Raw genomic sequence first — 13,373 nt, 5'->3', positions numbered from 1 at the left:
AGAAAATGTGAAATTTACGAATAGTGCTCGAATGAAGTTAAGAAATTTTAAATGATTCGTTGTGAAGAATTATTGATGTCGGAGGAATTTAGATGCATAATTTGGTTGAGAGTGTTAAGTTGAATGGTAAAATATTGGAAGAAATGAGGAGAAATAATGTAGATTTATGATAGAATGAGAGAGAGAAGTGGAATTGATGCACTAAGTGTATTGGGTTTAAATTGTTGCTAGGAAAGTTGTTGTGGAAGCGTGACGAACGAAGTATATGATTGGCAATTAGGAATAATTATACACGCATACGAATCAATAGCGACGTAGTAATCCCGCTATTGTGAGGTGAGTAACCTTATCATCATTTTAATTATCTAAAGTATGTTTTATCCGATTTTGTGAATTTTATGGAAAATGAATTAAATGATTAATTTTTTGATTTTATAAACAAAATGTGATTTAATGAAATGATTTCATAAAATTGTTTTAAAATTGAATGATGGTTTGAAAATAGAGTAATTGGAGACTGTTTTTGTGTGTTGTAAATTCATGATTCTAATTGATTGGCTTATGGCAATATTGGCATGAATGGTTGATTTGATAAATGTGTTGGAAATGTATAAATTGTTGATTTGCCTTGAAAGGCTGTAAAATAAAATAAAATAATTGCCATGTCATGCTATTGCAAATTTTATTGTATGGTGGGTTTAACTTGCTGCAGTGGACGGGTTTTCTGTGGACCAACCTATTAGAGGGGCACGAAATCCTATTATACTTTACCTCAATTGGAGAGGCGAGTAGGGTAACTCTCGAGATATAACTTTAGAGTTTCACTTCATGTAAAACCACCACGTGAGGGTGAACTCAGCCAATGCCAATGAACGGCTATGTTTTCAAAATAAAAACATGATTTATGCGTATTTAACTTTTTAACAGCCTTGGCGAACTCGGTTGGGATAGCCCTCGATCAAGGTATCTCTGATAACTGGGTATGAAAATGATTTTGGCACGAGCCAACGTTTTAAGAAATTCATAAGCCATGTTGATTACTCGATTTATATGAATTGATTTTATTTGGTTGAAACAAGTCGAAAGGTGATGAATTACAGTATATTAAACTATTTTATCTGTCTCCATTTACTCGACTTTAGATATTTTAGATGGTATTTGTTTACTCACTGAGATTATATAATCTCACCACCCTCCTTTCCACCCATTTTAGGCTTAGGATAGTCTATAGATAGCTGATTTCATCGATGACTACCATTGGATTTGCATCATCCAAACTGTAAGTTCACAATCTTTCTTACTTTTGGTTATTCAAGGGCCCACTTGTTACTGTAAATTAAATTAAATACTCTGGCTTACTGTATTACAATGTATATGAATTTATTTTGTTTTTATGCTGTAAAAATTATTTATACAATGTTCTAAAAATATTATTTTATGAGAAAATTGAATATTTTATTCAATATTTTTATTTTATTCTAATAGTCATAATTTCATTTTAAACGAATGTTTTAGACATCCAAATTTATTTTTGATTATGAAATATGTATTTTGCACCCGTATACTACATTTTTAGTGGATTTCGAGATTAATGAGGAAAAATGACCAAAATGCCCTTGTGAGAAAAAATTGCTTTTCTATTGTTTTGATTTGGAAATAGTTTATAATTTCTTAAAACATAATTTTAGTGACTAATACTCATAGGTGAAGTGAGAAAAACTAATGTTAAGCCTTGCGAGGTTTCGATTGACATTTCGGGTAATGAATGTATATTGGGACATCGCGACGGTTGTCACGAGCTCGATGGGAGTTCCGGCTCATGACATAAAGAAAGATAATGTTTCTAGGTTCTTAAATAGACCCAATGAGTCCTATGCTGCCTTGAGATCCCAGATACTTATTGTGGTCACTTTCTCAACCTTAGATCAAGTTTATAGCATGGTTTTAAGAGAATAAACATAGAGGAGTTTATTTGTAAAATCACAACCTGTTATGGAGTCATCTACTATGATGACTATGAATGAAAGAAGTAAGAAACTGTTGTCAAATTATCCACGTAAGTGCACATACCGTTAAACAAGTAATATAATGAAAAGTAAAGTGTCGATCTCACAAAGAATTGAATTAATTTCTACTGTTAATTATTAAAATTAACACACCCTAATCTTATTCAAACAATTAAATTTAAATTATTAAAAAGTAAAATTAAATCTAATAAAATAAAACTAAAACTAATCAGTAAATTTGTTTTAAAAACTCAATCAACTACTAGACTTAAGACTATGATATCCCTCAATACTTCATTTGAATATTGTATCTCTCTCTTAACTTACTTCAATAGATTAAGTTGCTAACCTAGAGTCCTAAATTATTTATAAGTTTCTATCAAGTTTGTCATAAAATATCTCTCTCAATTAACTTATTATATATCTATGCAAATTAAATTGAAGAAAGATTCATTAAGTTCATACTCTAATCTTGGCTACATATGGCTTATAGGTGTATGTCTACCCTATATACAAATCAAACCACCTAATCAACTAAGTGCATTTGATCATACGCTATTCTATTCGAGGTCTGCCCTAAATCTTTTTTGTCAAGGTTTAACTTAGGTTTTTAATTCAATTTAATTAGTGACTTGACAATTAATAGTATTAAGAACAAAATAGAATAAACAACTTAAAACCATTAAACATAAGCATAAGAGAGAGAAATAATTTAGACTATGTATTGAGTTTCATCATAATCTTGGATAATTAAATTAGTTCCCCATAATGTCACAAATCATCATCAAATAAAGTTTAAACATTGAAACAAACCAAGAAAAATAAAGAATAACAAAAAGAATAAAAAAACTCCAAGAGTTGAAATCTTGATCTCCAAATCTTCTTAAATCTTTCAATTTCTTTTGAGCCCTAATTGGACTTTTCTTCAATGATTTTGTGATTGAATCTTAGCTTTGAATCTTGTGTTTTTTCTCTAAAAGTCCTTTAAAAGGTTGCTTTAATAAGATTTTGAAGTTAGGCCAAATTGGGTGAAGAAAGAAGTTAATTATAACAAGGATTTCCTCATTAGGCTATGTGAGCCGTGGCCTACCTCCACCAAGGCTGCGGCCTCGACCATTTAATTTGCAAAAATCATGATTTAATTTTTTCTCTCCAGAACTATTGTAGTGTTTCAACTTCGAGAAGGTTTTTGATAACTTTTTAAGCCGAATTAGACAAATTGGTAAACATGAAAGTTGTATCTGTTTCTCTTAGCTTTCCAATGATTTAAGAATCAACTCATTTAGAATTCTGTAGAGAAAGTTATGGTCAAAATATCGAGATATGTGCGATGAAGTCTTCATCTCATAATTTCTTTTCTTCTTCCATTAAAAGTCCTTCTTCCATAAATACCTACAAAGGCACAAATAAATCAATAACAACTTATCTTAGGCATATAACCATCAATTTAAACACAAGATTAACTAAGATTAGATTGACTTTCCTAATTAACTAATTTAAAATAATTAAATAAAACTTAGTAATTTCTATGCATTACTATAAAAACTTAGCTAAATTAATATCAAAATTAAGTCCAAATAATTTTATATCATAAAGTTATCATACTCTCAAACTTAAGATTTTGCTAGTCCTCGAGCAAAACATAGAAAAGAAACTAACTTACAAAAAATAATTTAAATGGTGAAAACAAAATAAATAAAGCAACTACTAGAGATAGAGCGCACCAGTTCAATGATCTCCCATAATTTCCTCAAAAGTATATCTATCGTTCTCTAACTTAATGAAAAATATAGGAATAATTCAAATTCATGTTTCAATTCCAATGCAAACACATTCTCGAATGGATTTTCATGTGTATGTGAAATCTTTTACCAAGAATATTATACTTATCCATATGAGTTTATGCCAATGCAAAATTTAAATTAGTACTAGAACTCCATAGGTTTACTTTTCATCTCTCTCTCCATTGATGTAGACTAATACTAAGTCAAGGATCAATAGGTCTTTATAAAGCTTGTAATTTATAGCTAAGGTCAAGGTAGGATAAAGGATAATAATTTGACTCAATTCACCCTAAGCACATAATTATTTTAAGATCTATATAGAGCTCAATTTTTATTTTCCAAGTAACTCGTTTTTGTTTTCTTTGTAACTTTTCTTTTGTTCAACACTTTATTCTACTTTTTCTCTTTTATTTTTTTTATTTTTTTCATCATAATTTTACACTCTCGAACTTATTTCTTTGAATTGTAGGTAGTGGGGTGAATTCTAATAATTTGAACTTTTTCACATAAACATCACTTTCTACCATATGCATTTAGCTCAATATATAGTTCTTAAAATAATATACATGTTTAGGAGTGAGGGTTGAAAAATTGAAATTTTATTTTAAGGCTAAGCTCAATTATTATGTGGTTAAACAAAGAAAAAGGAAATTAAGCTTAAAGGGGTATACTAGGGATAAAAATATATCAAAGTTAGCTTGAAAGGTTCAAACGATCGAACAATGACCTAAATCATGTCCCTACTTAGGTATTACTTAAGATTTCGCCTTTAGAGAGAATCAAGCAAATTTTAGAATTCATGACATAATCTAAATTTTATATCAACATAAACCTTCTCTAAATAACCACAATAATTCAAAGCAAAGATATAGTGCTCAAAATTATGGAAATTACATCTTAACAATGATACTAAACAAAAGAATTTAGCATGAGCCAAACAAAAACCTTATTCACCAAAAGCTAAAAATTCAAGACAACTAATTGTTTGGTCCAACTTTACTCTAGATTCCTAAAAATTCAAGCAAACATAAAAATTAAATGATCAACTAATCCTAATTACTTAAAAATCTAAATAAACATGTAAATAAAATTAAACTAAAACTTTCACAGAATATTCACCAACAGAAAAATAAATTCACCCACCAAACTTAAACTAAACATTGTCCTCAATGTTAAAAAAAAAAATAAAAGAAAGGTAAAGAATACTTCTTTGATGGTTAAATGAATCCTTTTAATTCTCATCCTCCTCATCATCCTCTACCTCATTGTCACCCATAGGATAACCAGGTAATGGTGGAAGGCTATCCGCGTCCATCCCCATGAAGGCACTATAAGCTCGAAACATGTTATCCAGATGTTGATTGACTTAAATATCATAAGCAACATGTTGATTGAACTTGTTCTCAAGGTGCTCAATCCTCTAAACCATTGTGAGTTGTTGGGGTCAAGGTGGTTGAGGGCAAGTTGGCAATGAAGAACTACCATCAGTAAATAATTAAGGTTGTTTAAGGATGAGATTGATATCAATTGGGAGTTTAGGGTGCAACAATTTTTCACTGGCATCCCAATTTGCACTAGTTTTTTTGCACATTGCCGTAATCAGATAAAGGAACCATAAGCCATTGCGTTTTGTTTTTGCAGTGTGTGTCATGGGTTTGTAAATTATGCGGCCAATATCAATGGTGTATCCTGTCATGATGGAAAAAATAAGGATGGATCTATTCTTTGTGACATCACTAAGATGTGTGGTAGGAAGCAATTTGGATGCTGCAAAGTATAACCATACCTTAGAATTTGGTTTCATCGCATTCCTCTTGAAGAAAACTGGTGCATTATTGTAGATTCTTTATTGAGCACCTTCATCACAGAGTATATGGATCATGTTATTCCAATCCTCATGTCTAACCAAGTATTGTCCATAGTCATCATTTTCAAAATCAGAAGCTTCATAAAATTCATTGATGGCATGGCTCGAGAATGGAACTTGCTTACCTTGCACAAAAACAAAATCATTAGTGGCTTCAACAACATGGCATAAAATTCTCTTACTAGAGGAATAATCACAGCTTTTGGTGGAGCACAAAATTGTTGCTAATGTTGTTCATCAATCATTGGTTAAAGGCCAAGGTGCATGATCAACCCTTGATCTAGTTCTTGCTTTGGTATTGCAATTTTGTTGATGAGAAAACTGGCATGTCTAGCCACAATGTTGGCTGATACAAATTGAGTGTGGTCAAACGAACCATTGGAACTTGCTCTTGCTCGTTTGGGTGCCATTCTCAAGTTCCCTGTATTTAATCTCAACCAAAAGAAAAGAAAACAACCCATAAAACTCAATAGACCACTAACAAAATCATTTTTTATTTCCTTCAATCACAAGAAATTAATGCCCAAATTATCAAGCAAAATTTTGCCAATTAATTCTTCTAATTTATTTTCAACAAACTACTCAGCAAGTAGGCATAAAAATAAATCTCATGCATCAACTTACTCAAATTCTCAATTTCAATAAACCTAATACTTCTAAAGCATAAATCACACCAATCTACCGTAACTTAATGATAATCAAGCACAATGTCTCAATATCTCAATTATTATCAATTTCCATCATAGATTTTCAACAAAACAAATAATGTGAAGCAAGTAATCAATAGTTTTAAAATATGAAAAATATTAAAGAAAACTTGACAACTTACTTTAAATCTTGAGTAAAGAAGTTGAAAGGAAGATTTGATGGAGATTTATGATGTTATTGATAAATATGTAGAGGGATTGATGAAAAGGGAAAAAATGGGTTGTAAAGCTTTAAAGAGAGATTGAGATATGTGGGGGAGAGAAGATGAGAGAAAAATGTAAAAAATTTGAAAAAGAAGAAGGTTTTAGGGTTGATTGGGGTAAGAGAGGGCTTAAAGAAGGGTGGATTTTAAGTTAAAGATGAGTGGTGGGTTGTTAATTTTCAACAGCCCACAAAAGGGAGGTTGTGGCCTACCCTTAAGGGTGCCACGACCCTTGTTCATCTTCTTTGCGAGGTCGTGGCCTTGCTTCACGGGCACTACAGCCCACGCTAAAGAATGTTCTTTAAGCTGCATCTTCTCCTTAGGGAAGCTGTGATTTACCCTTTTTTTTTTCTAAAGGGTTATGGGGGCACTACTTGGCTTGGAGTGGGTCACAACCCATGTGACTACTCAATTGGGAGGTTTGCAACCTCCCCTAGTGGGAATCACGGCCTACCTTTTTATTTATTTATTTTGGGCTCAAATGTACCTACAAAATAAAAGAAATTTATTAATAAATTTTCAATAATGACAAATAAATAAATATATGAAAATAACCTAAATTAAGTTAGTTAAGTTAGAATGCTTGGGTTAGCTCCCAAGAAGCACTTATTTATAATCACTAGCTTGACTATGACACCCATTTTTAGACTACTTTATAAGGCTTGAGGCTTTGTTTATTGACCTTGAATGCACTAGTAAGTCCATTATAAATCTCTATAACATCATGATGATGAATCTTTACCACCTTGAAGGTTTTCCACCAATATGGTTTAAGATTCCATGGCAAATTTTGGAGTTGTGAACCAGAAAATTATACTCGCTGTCCAACCAAAAATCAAGATGATTGGAAGGTGGTGGATTATGCTCTTCATGACATTGCTCAGTTCTAATAGGTGGTGGTGGCTCTGACTCAAGATTTGGTGCTTGCTTCATTGAAGGTGTTGGAATAAGCTTACCTTCACCTTCATTGACTAAATCCACTTTATAGCAATTATCTGTATAGGGATACTTAGTTGCATTGAACAAATTAAACTCTACTTCCTCTTCTCCAACTTTGAAAGTTATCATGCCATTTGTCACATCAATGATTGCTTTAACTATAGATAAGAATGGTCGTCCCAAAATAAGAGGAATTTCAACGTCATTTTCAATATCTAGCACAATGAAGTCCACTAGTCTGTACAAATACCCAACTTTAACAAAAACATCCTCTATTATCCCAACTAAGTGCCTGATTGTTTTGTCTACTATTTGCAAAGTAACTGTAGTGGGTTGTATCTCCTTAAATATAAGTTTCCTAACAATAAACAAAAGCATTATTGAAACCACAACACCTAAATCACACAAAGCTTTAGAAATTTTAAAATTACCAATGGTGAAAGGAATAGAAAAACTGCTTGGATCATTAAGCTTTGGTGGAAGCTTATTTTGGATTATAGCACTGCATTCCTTAATAAGTGCAATTGTCTCAAAATCTTTCAATTTCCTCTTCTTAGACAAGATGTCTTCCAAGAATTTAACATATCTTGTCATTTGTTCCAAAGCTTTAGAAAAAGAATATTAATATCCAACTTTCTAAATACCTTAAGAAATCTTTGGAATTGTTTGCCAAGTTCCTGTTTCTAAAAACATTTAGGAAAAGGTGGTGGAGGTGTGGGAGTAGTTTTTAATTGTGATTTTTCTTCTTTTGAATTTTCAACGAATTTTTCAACCACAATTTCTTTTTCAACATCTTTTTCAATTTCTTTTTCATCAAAATGAATTGAAATTTTAAATTTAAATCCTTACCATTTACCTTTTTTTCATTGCGGAGAGTGATTTGCATACAATGTTCGTTACCTTCTTTTCTTGGGTTGGGCTCAGTGTCACTAGGTAAGGTACCTTGAGGTCTATTATTTAGAGCACTGACAAGTTGGCCCACTTGTGTCTCAAGACTTCTGATTGATGTTGCTTGACTTTGAATGATGGCATAATTCTTTGTCATGTAGGCATCGGTCTTTGCAATGAAGGCATCATTCTTTTTCATGAATTGCATGAACATCTACTCCATTGAAGGCTTTTTCTTTAGCATAGGAGCTCTAGGTGGAAATCTAGGAGGCAAGTTTGGCTTAGATGTTGATGAAGATCCTTGGTTGTTGCTCCATGAGAAATTAAGATGATTTTGTTGACTCCATGTGTTTTTTATGATAACAAAAAATTTTTTGTACATTGATCTCTAAAGTCACTACTTAAGTGTGTAGGATAAAGTTTAATTCCCTCAATAAATTTGATGATTAAAGGCAAGTCAAGAAGCTTGCTCACTTAGAAGAAGAGTTAATCAGTTAAAGAGGTAAAAAAGAAATGACTTAGTGAAAATAGAACATTAGTAACTGATTAACGTGAAGCCTTAATCAATTAAGCCAAAGTTGGGCACTATATAAAAGTAAAACATAAAAGCCTTAATCAGTTAACACAAGGCTTAACTGATTAAGAGGGTACCGGAAGTGAAACACAGAAGCTTGTTAATCGGTTAGGCAAAAGGGCTAATTTAATAAAACTCAAGTTTGAAGCACCAAAAAGCACCAAAATTCAAACTTAAAGAGTGAGTGATCGTTAAAAGGTGCCGAATGAAGAAATTCACATTTGAAGATTTCTTAATTGATTGAAGTATATTTTAATAAGTTAAGGATGAAGAGAGAGAAGCTTCAATTAGTTAAAAATAATATTAATTAGTTGAGAGAAGGCTGACAAAAAACAATGCATAAAGATGTCTTAAAACAAAATATTTTTAATCGGTTAGAGTTTCTTTTAACCGGTGAACACAGTGAAAAGAGCTACCAGATAGTGCAAGTTAGAGAAGGCTTAATCAGTTAAAGTCTGCCTTTAACCAATTAATAAAACACTGTCTACTTATTTGAATTTAAGCACTAAAAGACAAAAATAATAGCTAGAATAAAGCCAGAATTGTTTCTAACGGTTGATTCTGTCTTTAACAGTCAGAATTGATTTTTCAAGTATAAAAGGCATCTTCAATGGTCAAAATGAGGTAGAGAAGTTATTTAGAGAGAAAAAGCCAAAAAGAGTAAAAAATTTGCTCTTTACAAGTGTACTCCACTCTAATCCTTTGTAAACTTGTTTGAGCTTGAAATTGTACTTGTTAGATTAGTTAATTGATCAATTGTACTTAATCTTCTTCTTATGTTTTGATTAATTAGAGTGTGCGAGGCACTCTAAAAATTGTTGCAAGGGTTAGAGATTGGGTTAGAAGCTTACCTTGTGAAAGCTTGGTGGTAGCTGTTAATTCCACTAGTTTAGTGAAGTTGGGTTACAAATCCTTGATTGAGAAATCAAGGTAGTGGATGTAAGTTAAGGGGATTGAACCACTATAAATATTTATGTTTTGTCCACTTTTCTCTACCCTATCTTTACTTGGTGTCTTTTAACTTTAATAAGTTTTAAGGCTTCTTCTTCTAATTACATAGAATTTTTTTCAAAGGTCAACAGCTAAATTTAAAATATCTTTTAAGTGTTATTCACCTCATCTTTAGCATTACTTTGGAACCAACAAGTGTTATCAGAACCTAACCCTTGACCTTAAAGGCTTAACATCTTTAGGGTAGATCCAATGGCATTGCAAAAGTTTTGTGTTGTTGAGGGACAATCCACAAATCGGTTTCTTCTATTTGATGGATCAAATCATCCATGTTGGAGCACTAGGATATCCATTTACATTAGAGTTGTTGATTATGAGATATGGGATGTGATCACCCAAAGTCCTTACATTCCCACTAGTGTAAACCTTGTCTCGGTGAGAAATGCCTAAAACTAGAAAAAAGTGGATTGAGGAAGAAATGAGAAAAGTCCAAATAAATTTTAAAGCTATTAACACTATTCATTGTGCCTTAACCCTTTTTGAGTTCAACAAGATTTTAGGCTGTACCATAGCCAAAAAAATTTGAGAAAAACTTAGAGTTATTCATGAGGGGACTTTTCAAGTTAAGGAGTCCAAAATTGCATTCCTCACCTACAACTATGAAATGTTTAAAATAGAACCTAGTGAAGATATTACCATAATGTTTGATAGGTTTACTAACATTACTAGCAAGTTCAATCAACTTGGCAAACTTATCTTTAAACATGAATTAGTAAAAAGACTATTTAAAAGCCTTTCAAAAAACTAGAAACCTAAAGTCACTACTATTTGAGAAGCTAAAGACCTCAACACAATCACCCTTGATGAAATTTATGGGTCTCTTCTTACACATGAGCTAAAGATGAAAGAAGAAGAAGAAGAAAATAACGAAGCTAAGAAGAAGAAGAAAAACTTAACCTTAAAAGTAAGAACACTTGAGGAAGAACTAGAAAATATCTTAAGTGATAAGGATGAAGAACTAGCAATGATAGCTAGAAGATTTAAAAAGCTCATGTGGCAAAGAGACAGAAGATTTAGAAGAAAAAATCAAAGAAAAGATCAAGGTTCTTCTTGGAAGAACAAACACAAAAATGACTTTTACAAAAAAGAAGAAGTGGTGTTCTTTGAATGCAAAAAACTTGGCCACTTTAGATCAGAATGTCCACTGCTTAAGGAGGAATCCACAAAGAATATTAGGAAGCCAAAAAAGGCAATGGTGGTTGCTGCATGGTCGGATAGTGATTCTTCTAGCTCAGAAGATGAGAAAGACAAGGTGGAAGAAATAGTAAACTTTTGCTTAATGGTAAATGATGAGGACCATGAGGTTGAGCAAGAGCAAAAAGAATAATGTTTGAAAGCTCAACCAAAGAAAAGGTAGCCTTGGTAAATGGGCAGTAGCTGCTCAAGACATATGACTGGAAATAAAAGATTGTTTATTAAGCTTTATAGAAAGAAAGGTGGAAGTATCTCTTTTGGTGATGACTCCAAAGGTATTATCCATGGAATTGGAATCATTAGTAACACTTGTCAAACTAAAATCAAGCATGTTTTACTTGTTAAAGGCTTAAAGCATAATCTATTAAGTATTAGTCAACTTTGTGACAAAGGATATAGAGTCTGTTTTAATTCCCATGGATGCCAAGTTATTGACATTGACACTAATAAAGTAATATTCATTGGCAATAGAATTGAGAACATGTATGTGATATTTCTTGATGAAATTAATAATAAATCATGTCTCATAGCTAATGATGTATGTGATAGTTGGTTGTGGCGTAGAAGACTTGGACATGCTAGCATGCATATCATCTCAAAGCTCTTAAGAAAAGATTTGGTTGCTAGACTTCCAAAGATTTCTTTTGAAACTGACAAATTTGTGATGCATGTCAATTTGGGAAATAATTTAGAGCTTTTTTCAAGTCTAAGAAAATTGTTTCAACTTCTAAACCACTTAAACTATTGCATATTGCCTTGTTTGGACCTATCAATGTTGTTAGTTTAGGAGGCATGTCATATAGCTTTGTTATTGTTGATAATTATTCTAGGTATATTTGGGTATATTTTTTTGCTCACAAAGATGATGCTTTGCCTACCTTTGTTAATCATTATAAAAGGATTCAAAATGAAAAAGGGCTTACCATTGTTAGTGTTAGAAATGACCATGGTGGTGAATTTGAAATAGATGAATTTGAAATATTTTGTAATGTAAATGGTTTTGATCACAATTTTCTGGACCTAGAACTCCACAACAAAATGGAGTTATTGAAAGAAAGAATAAGACCTTAAAAGATATGGCAAGAACAAAGCTTCGTGAGAACAATTTGCCAAAATATTTTTGCTTTGAAATTGTGAGCACAATAGCTTACATTTTAAATAAAGTTTCCATTAGACCTTTGATTTCAAAAACCCTTTATGAGCTTTACAAGGGAAGAAAACCAAACAGATCTATGCATAAACCAAGATTCTATGTTAAGAATGCCTGACGAGAGTGATGTGGTAGAACTTGAGAACTTTGATTATTCACCCTACGTCGATTAAAATTCGAGGAGGTAACATGGGAGGCTGAGGAGGAGATGCGGACAAAGTATCCCCACCACTTTGATGCTTAGAGGTACGTTACCTTATAGTTAAATTTAAATTCGGGGACCAAATTTTTATTAGTGGGGGAGAATGTGAGACCTCAACCCTTATAGGCTCATAACGAGGCATAGGCGTAATAACCTGAGCTAGGGGTAGTTTCGTCATTTCTTTTAATAAGTTTCCAAAAGGAAGTTTTCTGATATTTAAGGTCTAAATAAGTATAAAGACCAAATAAATGATGTATAATGATTAAAACATGAAGCAAACTAGATGTGGTAATAATTTTCGCAATAGGGGCAAAATGATCATTTTGCACCCCAGGTCAAAATTTTTAAGTTTTCGTAAATTCGAGTATATTTAGACCATTGTGGACTTGGCCTCAGTGTCAAAAGAGTAAAAAGATTTCACAGAGGATTGGAGAAGAATAAATATACTCGAATGGAATGGATAAGCTTGAGCTATAAATATCTTTTTCTTCCAGCAGCTTCTTCATTCTCCAACAGCTTTTTCTCCTTCTTCTTCTTCCATCTCATGTTGCTTCCATCCTCCATGGAAGCTTGATATGAAACTTTCACAACTTTCTCTTTCTAGCTCTAATTTTCATACTTTTGTGCCCTTTTGACTAGAACCCTTGTGCTCTTTCACTCTCTCACTTTAAAACCCTCAAAAAGTCCTTGTTCAGCACTTTCTCTCACTAGTTGGAGGTTTTAGAGAGAGAAAAAGAGATTTTCCACGTTTGTTTGGAAGCTATTGGAAGAGAATTCAACTACAAAGAAACCTTAAGGTGAGTGATGAACTAGGCTTGGTTTTAAGTTGTTGATAATGGCTAGTAATT

The sequence above is a fragment of the Theobroma cacao genome, chromosome 2 (genome assembly GCF_000208745.1).
Source record: "Theobroma cacao cultivar B97-61/B2 chromosome 2, Criollo_cocoa_genome_V2, whole genome shotgun sequence".
Classification (NCBI taxonomy): domain Eukaryota; kingdom Viridiplantae; phylum Streptophyta; class Magnoliopsida; order Malvales; family Malvaceae; genus Theobroma; species Theobroma cacao.
Note: the sequence above shows the minus strand (reverse complement) of the source record.